Here is a 14,710-nt window from a genome sequence, read left to right as displayed (position 1 = left end):
AACTTTGAGGAATGAAAATGTTGAGATGCATTTGTTGTGTTAAGAGGAAAGATACAATTAGGGATGATGAATAAAAAGGGCAATTCAACTATTGGATGTTTCAAAGAAAGCCCAAACAACTAGATTGTAGTGATATGGGCATTTATTGAAGAAAAGGAGAGAGAGAGGGAGAGAGAGAGAGAGAGAGAGAGAGAGAGAAGTATGTAAGCTTAACAGTTATGAATGTGGAGTTTCCGGAGAAACGAAGAAGAGGAAGCGCTATGTTGACCTGTAAGAACATTAGACGACTAGGACAGAACGAACTGAATGGAGGAAGAATTGCAACAGCGATTCTTCCCACCCAGATCCTCCATATTTCACTGAATAACGAGAATCCTATTTGGTTCGAAAAACCTGAGTTGGAATCCTAGGATGCAAGGTACCTTTGTAAGGACATTTCAGCTGAAGGTGAGTTACCTCGTCTCATACGATGAAAGAAGAGTTGCTGTTTTTTTTTTTCCCTTTCATCCCTCAAAACAAGCAATGGCCCTTATAGCTTTAGTTGCATAAAAGAATGTGAACAGCACAAAAACCACCGGTGTACGTCTGCTATATCATTACATAGAAATTGATTAACACTTGAATTGCCGATGTTTGCTAAAAAAACAGATTGAGTAACTTGAAATAAACAATATTATAAAAACAAAACACTAACATCAGGGTCTGCGCACTTTGCTGTGTCACTTACCTTTCAACGAGGATCTTTTTGTACTATCACGTAAGTGATATTTTTCCTTTATCAACTTATTTCTGTTTTATTAGTAAACTGTAGCTTTGCTTAACTCTTTGTGTGTTTTTTTGAGACTGGCATTGTCCAACATCAACACATAGATGATTTTTCGAGTTTAAACTTATAAATTATACAATTTTTGCATATTTAGATCGAATATGTAGCATAATTTCTGCACATCTGGATAAAATGACGTCAGTTTTGTTTGGAAATTTGCCAATACATTTGCCAAAACACTGTTGCTCATACTATATGCGAGTATATATATAGTATGCTGCCGTTGGGCATGATGGAATCACTCTTGACTTTTGGTACCTTTTGGATGTTTTTTCTGTCTTGTTTACAAAAGTTTTCTTTGTTTTTCTTTCCAACAAAAGTATTTTTTTTTTAAGTTTGCTAATGAGGAAATCATTTTAGACGCCTCAATATGTTTACGTTTCCGGATATATTCCAGAATATAGGTCACAGAATTCAGGTGAGTAAGTGTGTCTGTGTGCACGTGCTTTTGCATGTACTGTACTGACCATTTTGGTATATAGACTCTCTTACTTTGTTTATTTTAATAATTGTAATTGTATATAACTAGATTGGCTACTTTATTATGCTTATCATTTGCTTGATTTATTTCTGAACTCGTCGAAACATGGCAATTTAAAGCTAGGTATTTGAAGCAGTGATAAATCCGTCTACCGATTTGGTGTGCTGGTGTTTCGATATACGGATATTCTATTTAAAAGGGATAATTCATTTCATATCCCTTGATTCCTTTTCTTCTCTACTTCATATATAACAATCATTATTAGTAGTAGTAGTAAAATGGACATTGTGTATTTGATACGTAAATGAACTACAAATTAGACAAATCATTCAAGCGCAGTCTGCTATAAAATTCTGAATGCACATTATCCATAATACACTTTTTTTCTACTTTCTTTATCTTAGCTGGAATTCCCGTATGACGTTGATTATTTTATTTATTGGTCCAGTATGACATTGATTACCCCAACTTTCTGGGAGAAAAACTCTCCCCCTTCGTATGAGACTGGTCAACTCGCCTTTAGTCGAAAAGATCTAATAAAGGTTCCTTGCGCCAGAGACGGAAATCGAACCTAGGTCTTTAGGATCAAAGAATTCATCTTTGCAGACTGATCTACGGAAGCTCCGCTGATTATTTTGATACTATTATACAAAAACAGCTTTATGTTCGGAATGCTGTTGGAAAGTACCTTTCCCGGCAATCCGAGGAGCAGTACAGAGAAGATTCATTTATTTTCAACGTATCGTTAACCGATCCATGAAACTAATTTAAACCATATGCAAATTAATATTTAAATAATTAATTTAAATTTTTAATTTAAATTCATGCTAAATTGATTTCATACTTTATTTTAGCTGACACTCATATGATTTTCTTTACTGTAACTTCAATTTGTTTTCTTATATGTAAATTAACATCGTGATGTGTGTGCGTGTGTGCGTGCTGATTAACATTGCTTTTAGACATCAGTGCTTAATTGAATTGAGAATATTGTAATGTAAATTTATTAATATAAAATAAATTTAATGAACTAATAATAGCCTTAAAGTATGCAACAAGTAATAGTGCTACTGGCAGTTCAGAAGAAACGTGCCAACAAGTTCAAGAACAAAATACTTGACTGCCACGACGAAGAGGCTGTTGAGTTTAAGAGAAAGCACCTCACGCACCATCAGGACAATAAGGAAAAATAGGGTACACCGTTACGTGATTTTAATTCTACATGCACGCGTAGTATCCTAATGGAATGGATGGAAAACTTGCTGGCAAAATAGCTACGTCACTAGGATAGATAAAATATTCCAATTAATCTCAGATTAGTATCAATAAAGGCGAAAACTATGAAAATTTAAGAACAGAAGAAGCGAAGTAAGAGAATTTAATGCGAGTTCTGGATGATTTTGAATGTTTCTTCGAGGGAATTTTGGAAGATTCTGTAATCTTCTTTCCATGCAACCATGCAAGAAGATCTTACTTCCATGAAACTTTGATTACCGAAAGAGCATCTTTAGTTAATCAAGATTGCATGGAAAGAAATTCTCCAGTAGTACACGAAAGGACAAGAAATTCTTCGTGAGAAGAGGAAGTCACAAACTCAAACAACTCTGGAATTCTTGCAAGCATCCACTTCTGCACTACCTACTTCAGAAAAGTAAGAATCCCATCCATCGCAAGTCGCATAAAGATGATTCGTCATCATCACTCCTCGTTGAATTAGAAGTTCATAGGTGAAGAAGAAGAAGATCATGCCTCTGTGAGGGATCCTACACTCAGACATCTAAAAATTACATAAACTTTTTAACCAAAAAAGTTGACGTAATAATTGTTTATTATGTATGTGTGATATAATTAAATAGACCAAAACAAGAGTCATATGGTGTGTCATTTATAGATGTCACGAGGTGGTTGAACGCATCTCCCACACTTTATATGTATTTATGGAAAATCATGTTCATTTTACGTTCGTTTACGCGAGGGATCGTAGGAATACATATAGCGTAATATATACACACACACACACACACACACACACACACACACACACACACACACACACACACACTATTATTGCAATTTAATGCGAATGCCTTTTATTATTTATTTGTTTGTTTTTAAGTATTCATTCATCTATTTATTTGTATTATAAATATATATATTCATCTTTGGTTGGTCGAATGGAAAGCATGTCCATTCGACAGCCAGAGACTACCCTGACTATGGGATGGTTGTTTGTAAAGGGCCTTAGATGAAAGAAAAATCGTATAGTCCAATATGATATTGCTTATTGGAGTCCGAAATTTTTTGTAAAAGCACCGCGTTTGATTTCTAGATTAGCTTTCCGAATTATTTACCTTTAACCCACCCTAAACTAATGTATGATACCTTTCGTACATTTCGTGGGATTATCACAAAAAGTTGACGTGATTAGAAGTACTTTATGAGCTGATCAAGGAGGAGTGGCAATTTCCATAATTTGAGCAGATCCAATTCGTTCGATACTCGATAAAACCTGTAATAGGGGAAAAAAGCTGAAAATAAAACTGTTATATTATATTTAATTTTTTTCTTTGAGTCATAATAATACATTTTAATATATATGCATATATATATCATATTCAGGTTATTCAAAATATGGAATACATTTGGTACGCAAAGTGATATTGTTAATTTCCATTAATCATATGATGAGAGCTAAACTGCAGTATATAGAAATAAATAGTAGTCAGGATAGATCACAGCATAGTGACTCGGAATTATTATTATGTGACACCTCCAGGGAGTCCAAAGACTCATCGAGGGAGAGTGTGCCAACAGCATCACACGATTGGTCCCCTTGTAGCTACTAACCGCGCTCAAACTTGCTCAAAAGTTTTTACGAGCCATTAGTAGCAGTGGCTCTACCAATCGACCAACCTTTGCTGACAATGATGCGTATTGGTACAAAATGTTTAACTTAGTTTTTAAATTAAACTTTAAACTAAGTTAAACAAAATGTTTAACTTAGTTTTTAAATTAACATCAATAGTAATTCCAGGAAGTAAATAAGAATTTCTCACTTGCTGTTATGCCTGTGCTAAGTGTTTTTAATTCAAAAACTCTCTAATTATAAAATTCTCATTACAATACAGTATTTATTGCATCGCTTGCGCACCTCCGTAGTGAGTTCTTTGAACACGAAAACTGTCTATAACACGAACTGGCTAGTGAGGGCAATGTTGCAAACGTTCACATGTGGCCAACCTTTTCTAACACCTGTAGGATCGTGATTGCGGCGTCACAGCGAGTTAATACGATGTGTGTGTAAGAGAGAGAGATTGTTACCTGCATTCTCTGGAAATTTTGGTTTAGTATTATAATAGAGTTACGTTTTAGATATACGCATTTAAACATAATGCATAGTACATAGTGCCATAATTTGTTTTGTTCTCCCATATGATAACTGCTTTGGCTGAACCGATATTATTCATTGTTATTCCTGTTTAATAGGGGGAAAATGGGATAAAACGACGACACAAATTAATTTATAACAAAGCAGAAAAAGATTCTGTAGTAAAAAGACAACAGTAAATTCTTTTTTTTTTTTTTTTTTTAGTTTTTGAATTATAATCCCACCCAATGAAGTTTGTAAATCTATAGTTCATTAGTACTATGGGGAGATTAAATATTATAATCCCGAAATTTAGCTTTAGAGATTCAACATTCTATTTTTACAAGCCACTCAGGTCTTTGATAAGCAGAATAATGGTCTCACACTAGAGCTGAACCTTAAAATTACTTTTAACGAATAGTCGCATAGAAATACTATTGAGAAACGCATCTTTATACATTTCCCTTGAATAAGAAAAACATAAAAAACAATTTTGCTGCATACACAGTTAGTCGTGTTAATCTCTATTAGAAAGTCCATTTATTTTCCTATCGAAAATTAAATTATGAAAATTAATCTTACTCTTAGAGAGAAAGAGCTATGCTTCTTTTAACGCATAGCCCCCCCCCCCCCCCCCTGCAAAGGACAGATTAGTTGGTTTTTAGGTCTGCATGAACGGTAATCTCATGTTATGTAGTGAGTTGAACTTCCAGATCAGCTCCCCTCCCCCCCTTGAATGGTGCCGAAAATATCCAACGTAATTCATACTCAAGTCTTGAGAACATCTTTGCCTATACGAGGCCAGTGTTAGCCATAGAATAAGCGTATAATAGAAAGAGGATACGCCTATCTTCCTTATAAAGGTTCTCATTATCAGCTGGCATAAGTTTTTTCGGCTACTTTGAATTGTGAATTTTCTTTGAAATTCATGATTGCATTCTCATGTTATGTGAAAGTGCTGTTTGCTACTTCGGGAATTACTATATATTGATTTATTTAGGAGTAATAGCAGTTTTAATTTAAGCACGGGTTGGTTACAATGTTAAACCGAGTCGTGAAAGATCTTTTTTAAATCAACATTCTTTCCATATGAGAATTTACACTTGACATATGAGAAAGTGACTGAAGTTAACTCTGTGCAAAAAAGGAGGGTAATCTGTTAACTTGATTTTCTTCTTCTGGATAACGTCAAGCGTTTTAGGGAAGTTTGATGTACTATCTCAAGAGTGCTCTAAGTTGAATAAAATTTGGGATTTATATATTGTTAGCATTTGTGCAGTTGAGAAACAGCTGTCATCAGTATAGGAGGACATCATTTTTTCCCTTTTAGTTAAGGAGGTTATTGATGTGTTTGTGCCAGGAAATGGTAGAGGAATAAGGTTGTCCAAGAAGAGAAATCGGATCTTGCTTGATCTGAGTATTATTGAAGGAGAAATGAAGTGAGATATTTCTTATAAGAAATAAGTCAAGAAAGACCATACTTTTGTAGCATTGAAGTTAACAGGTTATCCACCGGCCTCTGGAAAATATCAAAATTAATGTTTTAGGCCCTATGGAGGAGCTTGTAGATTGGAACACGAGAATGGTACAAAATATGTAAATAAAAGAAATGCTGTTTATTATAATTAAGAAAACTATGGAATAGTATTTGTGGTTAGGGAAGGTCATTGGTGAAAGCACAAAGCACTGGAGTACTCCGGCATTGAGTAAAGAAATTTGAAGAAATGAAGTCCTCCATTATGTCACTAGAATGAATAATCAGAGAGGGAAACGCGAGTTTTCCCAGACGTTTGCATGATTTGCGTCTAACAATGCATATTGTCGGCTAAGGATTTACTGTGGAGTTAAAGTGGCGGAATCCATATCACTAGTCGCTGACTAATTGGTAGGCTTCCATGTAATGAAGTTGGCTGTTAACGGGGGCTTCATTGTTTTTGAGAAAAGTAAAGGTAGTAGGACAATATTTGACTCTTTTCTGTCTATTTGGGGGGGGGTGAAAAAAAAGGCACGTTTACTTACTGTAGAGTAGATGACAAACGAGTATGAAATATTGTCAAGACGATATAGATGGGGGTTGATTCTGGAGCAGAGTTGGGAGGGGGGGTGGTATCATAAGGACCAGAAGACTTGGCATCCAAGCTATTAAGAATTCTGATGACTTTCTGGCGAAAGACCAGAGGAGGCATGCACTGAGATGTTCTTTGTGTACTGAGAGGTGGTTTGCCTTGGTTGTCTATATACAAGGGTTGAAGAAAAGAATGATGACAGTTATTTGCTGCAAGGACTTTAAAATTTTGGATATCAACAGCGAAAGATTTGAATACCAATAAAACAACAACAAAAAAAAGTAATATCGTAACGTGCAGGGATTAGCTGCATTAGGATATTTCTGTAGTCACCATTTAGATTGTTTTGATTAGATCGGTGAACAAACTGCAATAGAATTTCAAACTATTTTACGTCTGCTGAGGGATGAGGAATCTGCATATAAGGCATAATAACATAGTGACTTTAAATTAAGGGGATAAAAATCCCTTATTGTTTTTCAGCCAGTATGCGAAACTCTAAGATCGAAAACTACGATCTGAGCGTTTCGTGCCGACGAACTATCGGCGAATCCAAGCGTAAGTGACCACTTGGTAGTACCACACCAAGGCAACTCGATGCAAAGGTGGAGCAAGCGCCCTCATTATTCTTGATATTTTCTCATAATGTAAAAACACACAGCTCCTAGGAGATATAATACTGCTTTACATTATGAGGAGAGGTCACTACCCAGACCGGTTTCAAACTTTTTTGAGGTCTCATCAGTGAGTAGCTAGACCTAGAAATAGCCGTTTGGCTTTTCTTCTTAACATAGTGATGACTTTCTCATTCTTTTCAGCTAATACTTACTCATAGAATTTTATATTTTATTATAATTTTATACTAGCAGTTTTATATTTTTATACGACAAAATTAACATAGAAAAAGTATCGAGCTAATTTTCGTCTGATTTGATTTGTTTGGTTGGGAGATTACAGGCGAAGCAGCTAAGCCTACGAGGCCAGTATATTATGTCGGTTAAGCACGTGTGTTTTCTTCCACCTTTGTATGAGACTGGCTAACTCGCCTTCAGTGTTTTTTTTTTTTCTCCTTTATTTTCTTGCATTTGTAATATAATTCTTGTTGCAGTATATTGTTTGGAGAAAATCTTTTACTGTCCATATCGATTAAATCCTCAATTTTAAAATTTCAAACTTCCTTGCAGAAGGAAAGAATTTACCAAACGAACTACAAAGCAATAATTAAATGAAATTTAGTATTAAAGATACTTGCTAAAATGTCTTCACGATGAAATTATTTATACGATGGAATTATTTCATGTTTGTATTAATTTTGTACTAGTTTCTTCAAGTAATAGCCGACTTCATTAAAGCTGGATACAATAGTGTAATTCGTCTACGGCAACGAAGTATTAACATAATTAAGAATATCCGAAAGTTAATCGCTTTATTTAGGTGTCTTTGTCCGGATACTTAAACAAAAATATCCTTCCTAATACACAATATGCATCACGCTGGATGCAACAAAAAAGAAAGGATTCTTTAAACTAAGTAAGAGAAGACTAACAGAGTGTTTTTGTAAATGACAAGACCGAAGAAGTGTACGCAGAATCATATAACTTGTTTTTTTTACAGATGTAAAGCGTAGAATTTCATTAATTCATTGATCAACGTGACATGATACCTACTTTAAGGACTGACATATAGACCTTTATAGACTCCCATATAATCTCTAAAGAACGGGTAAAATATTGTGAACTTACAATTCACATTGGTTCATATTGTAACTGTAACTGCAGAGCAAGGTGCTTCTGCCACTAGATCTACACGCAGTGTTCATTTCATAGTGTTTGTTGGCTTGTTTATCAAGTTCTAGACATTTTCCCCCATCACTGTTGTTTAAGATGCCCTCTCGTCCTTTCCCCACCTTCCATAAATTGAAAAATCAATTGAATTCCTGTATGACCTTTTCAGAAGTTTGTAAGTCTCAATCATATCACCCCTCTTTCTCCTGTTTGCTAGCGTCTGCAATCTACAAATTCTCAATCTGTCTTCATAATCGGTATTCCACAATCCTGATATTATTTTTAACACTCTCCTTTGTACTCTCTCTATATTAGAATCACAACGGAAACCAGGAGACCAGACTTGCGCACAATAGTCCAAGTGAAGTCTTATCAAGGCCTTGTAAGGAGACAAAATAACATCCTTATCTTTACATGTGAATGTTCGTTTCAGCGTTGTAATTATGTTTTGAGTTGTATTTGCAATCTTTGCCACATGGCCCCTAAACTTCAACTTCCTATCTATTAACACTCCAAAATCCCTAGCCTCATCAGTTTCTTCTAGCCTAATCCCACCAATATAATACGACATTGGATATCTAATCATGCTGAAGTGAATGACTTTACATTTACTGACATTGAACTGACACCCATTTTCCATGCCCGCAATTCCAGCCTATTCAAATCATTCTGGAAAGACTGCATATCAGCAGCATTCCTGATTACCCTACCTATCTTTGCATCATCAGCAAATAACTGTATGTCACTTGTCAAATCCTTCCCAATATTATTCATGTACAGATTGAATAACAGTGGCCCAAGCACTGATCCTCGTGGTACACTACTTGTTACCTTAAACCTTATAATTATGTAACCCTTACTTTACGCGGACGTAATGTACGATAGGTTTTCAGCCTTCGGTGGGTGGAATTCATATATTTATACAAAATGCGCTTGTTCTCCAGCTTGTCTGCTTTGTGGAATGAAAAACTCTAATTTCCGTTAGGAAAATCTCTGATGCTCCCTATAAGACCAACTAACTCACCTCCATTTCAACAGTCCTTATAAACGTTCCTTACATCTTAGTTCCTCACCCTCTAATTCCCTCCTCCCCAAAAAAAAGTTGAATGGAGAGTCAGATTCCCCTGGTCTTCGATTTTTAAAAAGTTTTTTTTCTTTATAAATGAAAACAACAATAAATTACAATATTCCACTTCTTTTTCCACTTCAGAGGGCCCAGTAAGTTTTTCCCCGTTAGCTGTCCACGCCACTGTGTACATTCGCTCAAAAATGGGTGGGCTCTATCACAAGACATGAAGAAAAAAACTGAGGGAAGAATTACAGTCTCTTCTCCAACTATTCTAAGAAACTTGTACAAAAATTACTATTCTCTACTTGCTTTATAGCAAAATCCCGACATTCACTACAAAACTTGAGTTTCTATTTCTTGCCTATTGCTTTTATCACTATTGCTATAGTGATAAAAGGCTTTATTAATATATTAATTAAAGGTCGAATAAAAGTAACTGGTAATATAAGATGTATTTCCATAAAACCAGTTCAACTAACATAGGTACTTTCAAAGAATAATATAACTTGAGCCTCAAGAAAAATTTTTAATTTATGCAAGTACATATTATTCCTGGAATGGACTAATGGCTTTTCTTTTTCACGAAAGAGGAAAAACCTGTCTGAAAGGAGCTCAAGCCACGTTATCCATTTAATATTTTTTCTAATTAAAAATGTCCCTCAATGGTAATCAGTTCTCCAGAAAATTTCCAATTATCCAAGAATCTTGCTAAAAAATAAACTTCATTTTTTACTTTTAACTAATTAAAAAGTTGTTAATCAAAGGATTAATGAAGATGTAAAATGGATTTAAATAATTGATAATCCAAATGGCAAATTAATGCCGATGGCTTTTATTAGCAGTTTATATGGTCAAAGATTCATTCTCATATTAATCAGAATGGAAACATTTCGAGCACAAATATCAGGTGGTGGGTGGAGGAATGCGTAATACTACATATATCGTTGGACAACAGATGAAGAGAAGTTCGGGTTGCACTTTAAGGTCACGGCGAAGGAGCTAAATATGCTCTTGAACGGGAAACTGAAATTATGTCTGGAAGAGCAAGGAGCAATAAACTTAGCAGGCAATAAACTATTAATAGCTAAGGGGAGGTAAAATGCCAGTGTCTTGGTCCTATAAGGGGCAAGAGATCGTTTGATGCCACAGTTGGTAGCAAACACTTTTTTCTGATTGTTCCTTTAAACCATAATATTGCTTTTCCGTCTAGCGAATATTTGTAATGTTGAAAGTTTTTCCTAACTAAATATTGCTTTTGGTTAGAAAATGTGTATTCATAGTACCGTGTCATAATATGAAAGGAAACCACGCAGAAAAAGCACAACTACATCTTTAAAATGAAATGAAAAACTCTAAATAAATATATAACATATGGAACCTTTTAAGGCATGCATTCTATTTTCTGTTTGTTTAAAAAAAAGTTTTAAAATTAACAATATCAGTATTTAAAACTCTTTTATGCAAGGATTACCAGTTTGTTTACTTCTCGCAAACGGGGAAAGAGGTGTGTGAAGGCGAAACTACTGTAGTAGAAAAACAATAAAAAATTCAGTAATTGAGAAACAGTAGAATTAGTGATAATAAAAGGTCATGTCGCTGTTATGGCACCACTTATTTTAATTTCCTTTTATTATAACTGAATGATTGGAGAATATCTAATAATATAACGTAAATTACAGCATTAATTGATGAGGAAAAGGGTGCCTTTTTTTCCCCCAAAATATTTTCCCCGGAAGTCTGAGTCAATTTTTTATACTATTCTTGGATTTGAGTGTTTTATGACAAGGCATCTATGAAGTAAGTGTACTTATGCTTTGGCATTGTAGTGTTTTAGCCGCTTTTCTTTTTTTTTTTTTTTTTTTTTACGTGTACATCAGGTGCAAATATATTTGGATAATTCTTGCTGTTCCATGCCATTTTTATGTTTCCTGGTGGAAGGCCAGGATAATAATAATAATATGAATAAGAATGATGATAATAATATAATAAGAAAGTTTAAAACGTAAGTTTCCCAAAGGAAGGATTCTGTTATTTCCTTGTGAGTGAATATGTAATTAAGACCTTTTCCTTTTACAGTTAAAAGTGGCGTTTTACACGTATTGTTCGTTGCGAGGTACACAAAAGGTTTATATTTCTTTAATGAAAGTTTCTTATTATTAGCATTAATAGGTAGATTTTATCATTTTTAGTTACGACGCTGTGTTTAGGTATTGAGGACGTTCTCAGGGAAAATTTGTTTGTTCCTACAACATTAAGTGGCACATCACGGTAAAAAGTTTTTCATAGTGATTTCGAAAATATATTTTGCGCATATATATATATATAGTCGCTGGGCAACTATTGAACAGTATAAAAAAAAGATGTAAAACTGTAACACATTGTAAGGACTCTGCGCATCTAAAGATCTTTTTTTCTAGTTGATGACGTTAATTTCTGTGCAACGTTTTTAGAAAGAAAACAATGCATGCTATTATTACAGTAGAATTAACAATCAGAAAAAAAAGGTGGGGAAAACTAACTGTAAAAGCTACAAATTAGCAATAATCCAATTTTTGTGTTTTGAAGTTATATTACAAGAATTGCTTACTTTGTAGATATATATTTTTGTTGTTTGCCTATTTTCCCCTCTTTCATTTTTAGTTTTAATCAGCAAAGAATAGAAAGCTGGGATACTGTATGTTCATTTGTCTGTCGGTTACAAAATCTTATTTTTAAAAGAAATCATAAAACTTTTAAAAAAATGTAATAATAATAGTGCATAACATGCATTACAACCTATGAAAGGTTGATTCAGTACAGTATATTGAATTATACAGAAATCAGATTAAAAAAGAATGTTGAAAAGAAAGCTAAAATCAAGTAGTACAGCTTCTATACCCGAAGGTTTATTCTCATAAACTCTCCTGTAAAAATCGAAACTTTGTTTCATTTATTTGCTTTTAAAATGATCACGGGTATTTAATATTCTCATTATGAAATATTAACAGTGTTTAAGAAACATAAATTGGACTATTTTTGATCATATCTGAAAATGGAATCTTACTAATTAAGATATAACAGTAGTATGGATAAAGGAATAGGTCATAGGAACAGCATCTAAGTAGAAAAAATGTGTTGAACAAAAAAAACGTGAATACTCACTATGCTTTTCCTCTGTAATAAAAGTAACTTTCACATGGTGATGGCATCCGCGTGGTAAAAGACATCGGGTTTGGCTGACGAACTGCTGCAAAGGAGGTACTTGAGATTTCATTCTGCTGAGTAAAGTTTGGCTGATGTATGCAGTAAGGTAGCCATTTGAAATTCTATTCTGTTGAGTGTGCAGTTAACACTTCTGATCCTTTGAGCTAGAATAAGATTTAAGAAAAATTAGCACTTAATTTAGAGAGAATTTAGATTCTGCTAGAAACTACGGCATAAAACTATTGTGGGAATAACAGAAATAGTAGAATTTACATGAAGTTCAAATTTACTGAAATGATTTTTGAAACATAACTACCTAATATTGTACATCATGGTGCATGTAAAATAGAAAGGAACTGTATTAATCGTATTAAGAGCTCGCAAATTAATTTATAGGAGACAAATATACAAAACGCATTTTTGAAGTCACAATAAAACGTGACGCCGACAAAGAAGAAAGTAAGAAGGGTGGAAAAACGGTTTGCTGAGCCAGTTCTTTTAAGCGCTATGCGCATGTACAGAATGCCAAAATTCGCTTTTTTTTTAACTAGCGTAACATTCCCAGTGCTACAATTTTAGAAATTAAGTCTCTAGCGCCATCTGTGCTTTCTAGACTTTTGAATAGATGAGGGAGTAGATAAGCAACATGATCTGCAAAGCCTGAAAAAAAAAGACTTTTTTACTTTGTTTATTCTCTTCTTATCAGCCAATTTTCTGTCGACTTGTAGACAGTTGGCTCCCCAAAATTCCTCCAGTCTTCTCAGCGTTGAGTTTTTATGTGCTACCGATCTTCATCCTTCCGTCTATTTGGTTTTTTTATTTTCTGTCTTTCTTACAGTGTTATTATATGTTCATTGCCATATCTGAAATATCGCTGGATATTGGAAACGTCAAATAATAAAAATAATAATAACAATAATAATAATAATTGCATGTTCCAATATTTTGCGAATATCGTGTAAAACTTGTTAAAATCAAGAAAATTAGCAATCAGTCCAATGCATTTTATCTAAACGATATAATTTCATTTTCTTTGGTATTCAAAATATCCAAGTTTTTTTTTTTTTTTTTTTTTTTTTTTTGTTCTGGAGAATAGCAAAACGGCCAGTTTCTCGTTTTGAATTCAGGATTTAATTGTAGCACATTTTGTAATCAATTTAAATTAAAATAAAAAAAAAAAAACTTAACTAGACAAACAAAGTCTAGTTCCGTAGTGCAGCGAGGGTCAGGTATTTCTTGTATATAGCAAGACACGTGTTTATATATTTGTAAAATAAAGATAATTTTTATATTATAATATATATATATATATATATATATGTTTGTGTGTGTTTGTGTGTATGTGTGTGTGTGTGTGTGTGTGTGTGGTTCTCGCCCACTGAAGGTTATTTGAAAACCTGTAACACATTTGTACCATGTGTGGACTAAGGATATATATATATATATATATATATATATTTTTTTTTTTTATTAAAAATTTTTACATGTCCACAATATTCAATCACAGACATCCAAGAGGCTTCGAATCCGAGGCCTCTTGGTTGGAGAGCAGATACTCTAGCCACTCCGCCAACCAGGCAAACCAAACTAAAAATATTTTTAGATAGTCTGTAAACTCTACTCCAGAGACCAAATATAGAACTTTTTCAAGCCACTTCAGCCGGGCGGTGATCTCAAACCAGGCCAGGAAATTCATCTTCTACGTAAAGATATTCACAAACATCTTTTGTAACAGTGAGATTAGAACCGCGGTCTGTTTGACAAGCAAGTACTATAACTATTTGCAACTCAACATCTCGCTCATAGTATTGAATTCAAATCTTTTAGAAATTGACGTCGTAAGTAATACGTAGTGAGGTGGTGCTTCTTGGTAAAATGGTTTTCAATATGACAGACGCCAGAAGAAGCTTACTAACATTTTTTCTTGTTGTTTT

General features: G+C 34.0%; 1 long non-coding RNA gene across 2 annotated transcripts in view; it reads right to left on the bottom strand.

The window, feature by feature from the left end:
* Nucleotides 1–2,292: 2,292 nt before the first annotated feature.
* LOC150104991 (uncharacterized) overlaps nt 2,293–14,710 on the bottom strand; it is a 31,250-nt gene continuing 18,832 nt past the window's right edge. The window contains exons 1-3 of one of the 2 annotated variants that reach the window (XR_016548561.1): nt 13,093–13,283; nt 12,735–12,940; nt 2,293–3,816 (exon numbers count right to left, since the gene is read on the bottom strand). This is a non-coding gene — a long non-coding RNA (uncharacterized LOC150104991). Of the gene's footprint in view, nt 3,817–12,734; nt 12,941–13,092; nt 13,284–14,710 lie in introns of those variants that run through there. The other variant, XR_016548562.1, reaches the window with a different exon arrangement.

The sequence above is a fragment of the Typopeltis vanoorti genome, chromosome 7, assembly GCF_054136105.1.
Source record: "Typopeltis vanoorti isolate ZY-2024b chromosome 7, IOZ_Tvanoo_1.0, whole genome shotgun sequence".
In the NCBI taxonomy this organism is placed as follows: Eukaryota; Metazoa; Arthropoda; class Arachnida; order Uropygi; family Thelyphonidae; genus Typopeltis; species Typopeltis vanoorti.
Note: the sequence above shows the minus strand (reverse complement) of the source record. Positions and strands in the feature narration are given on the sequence as shown.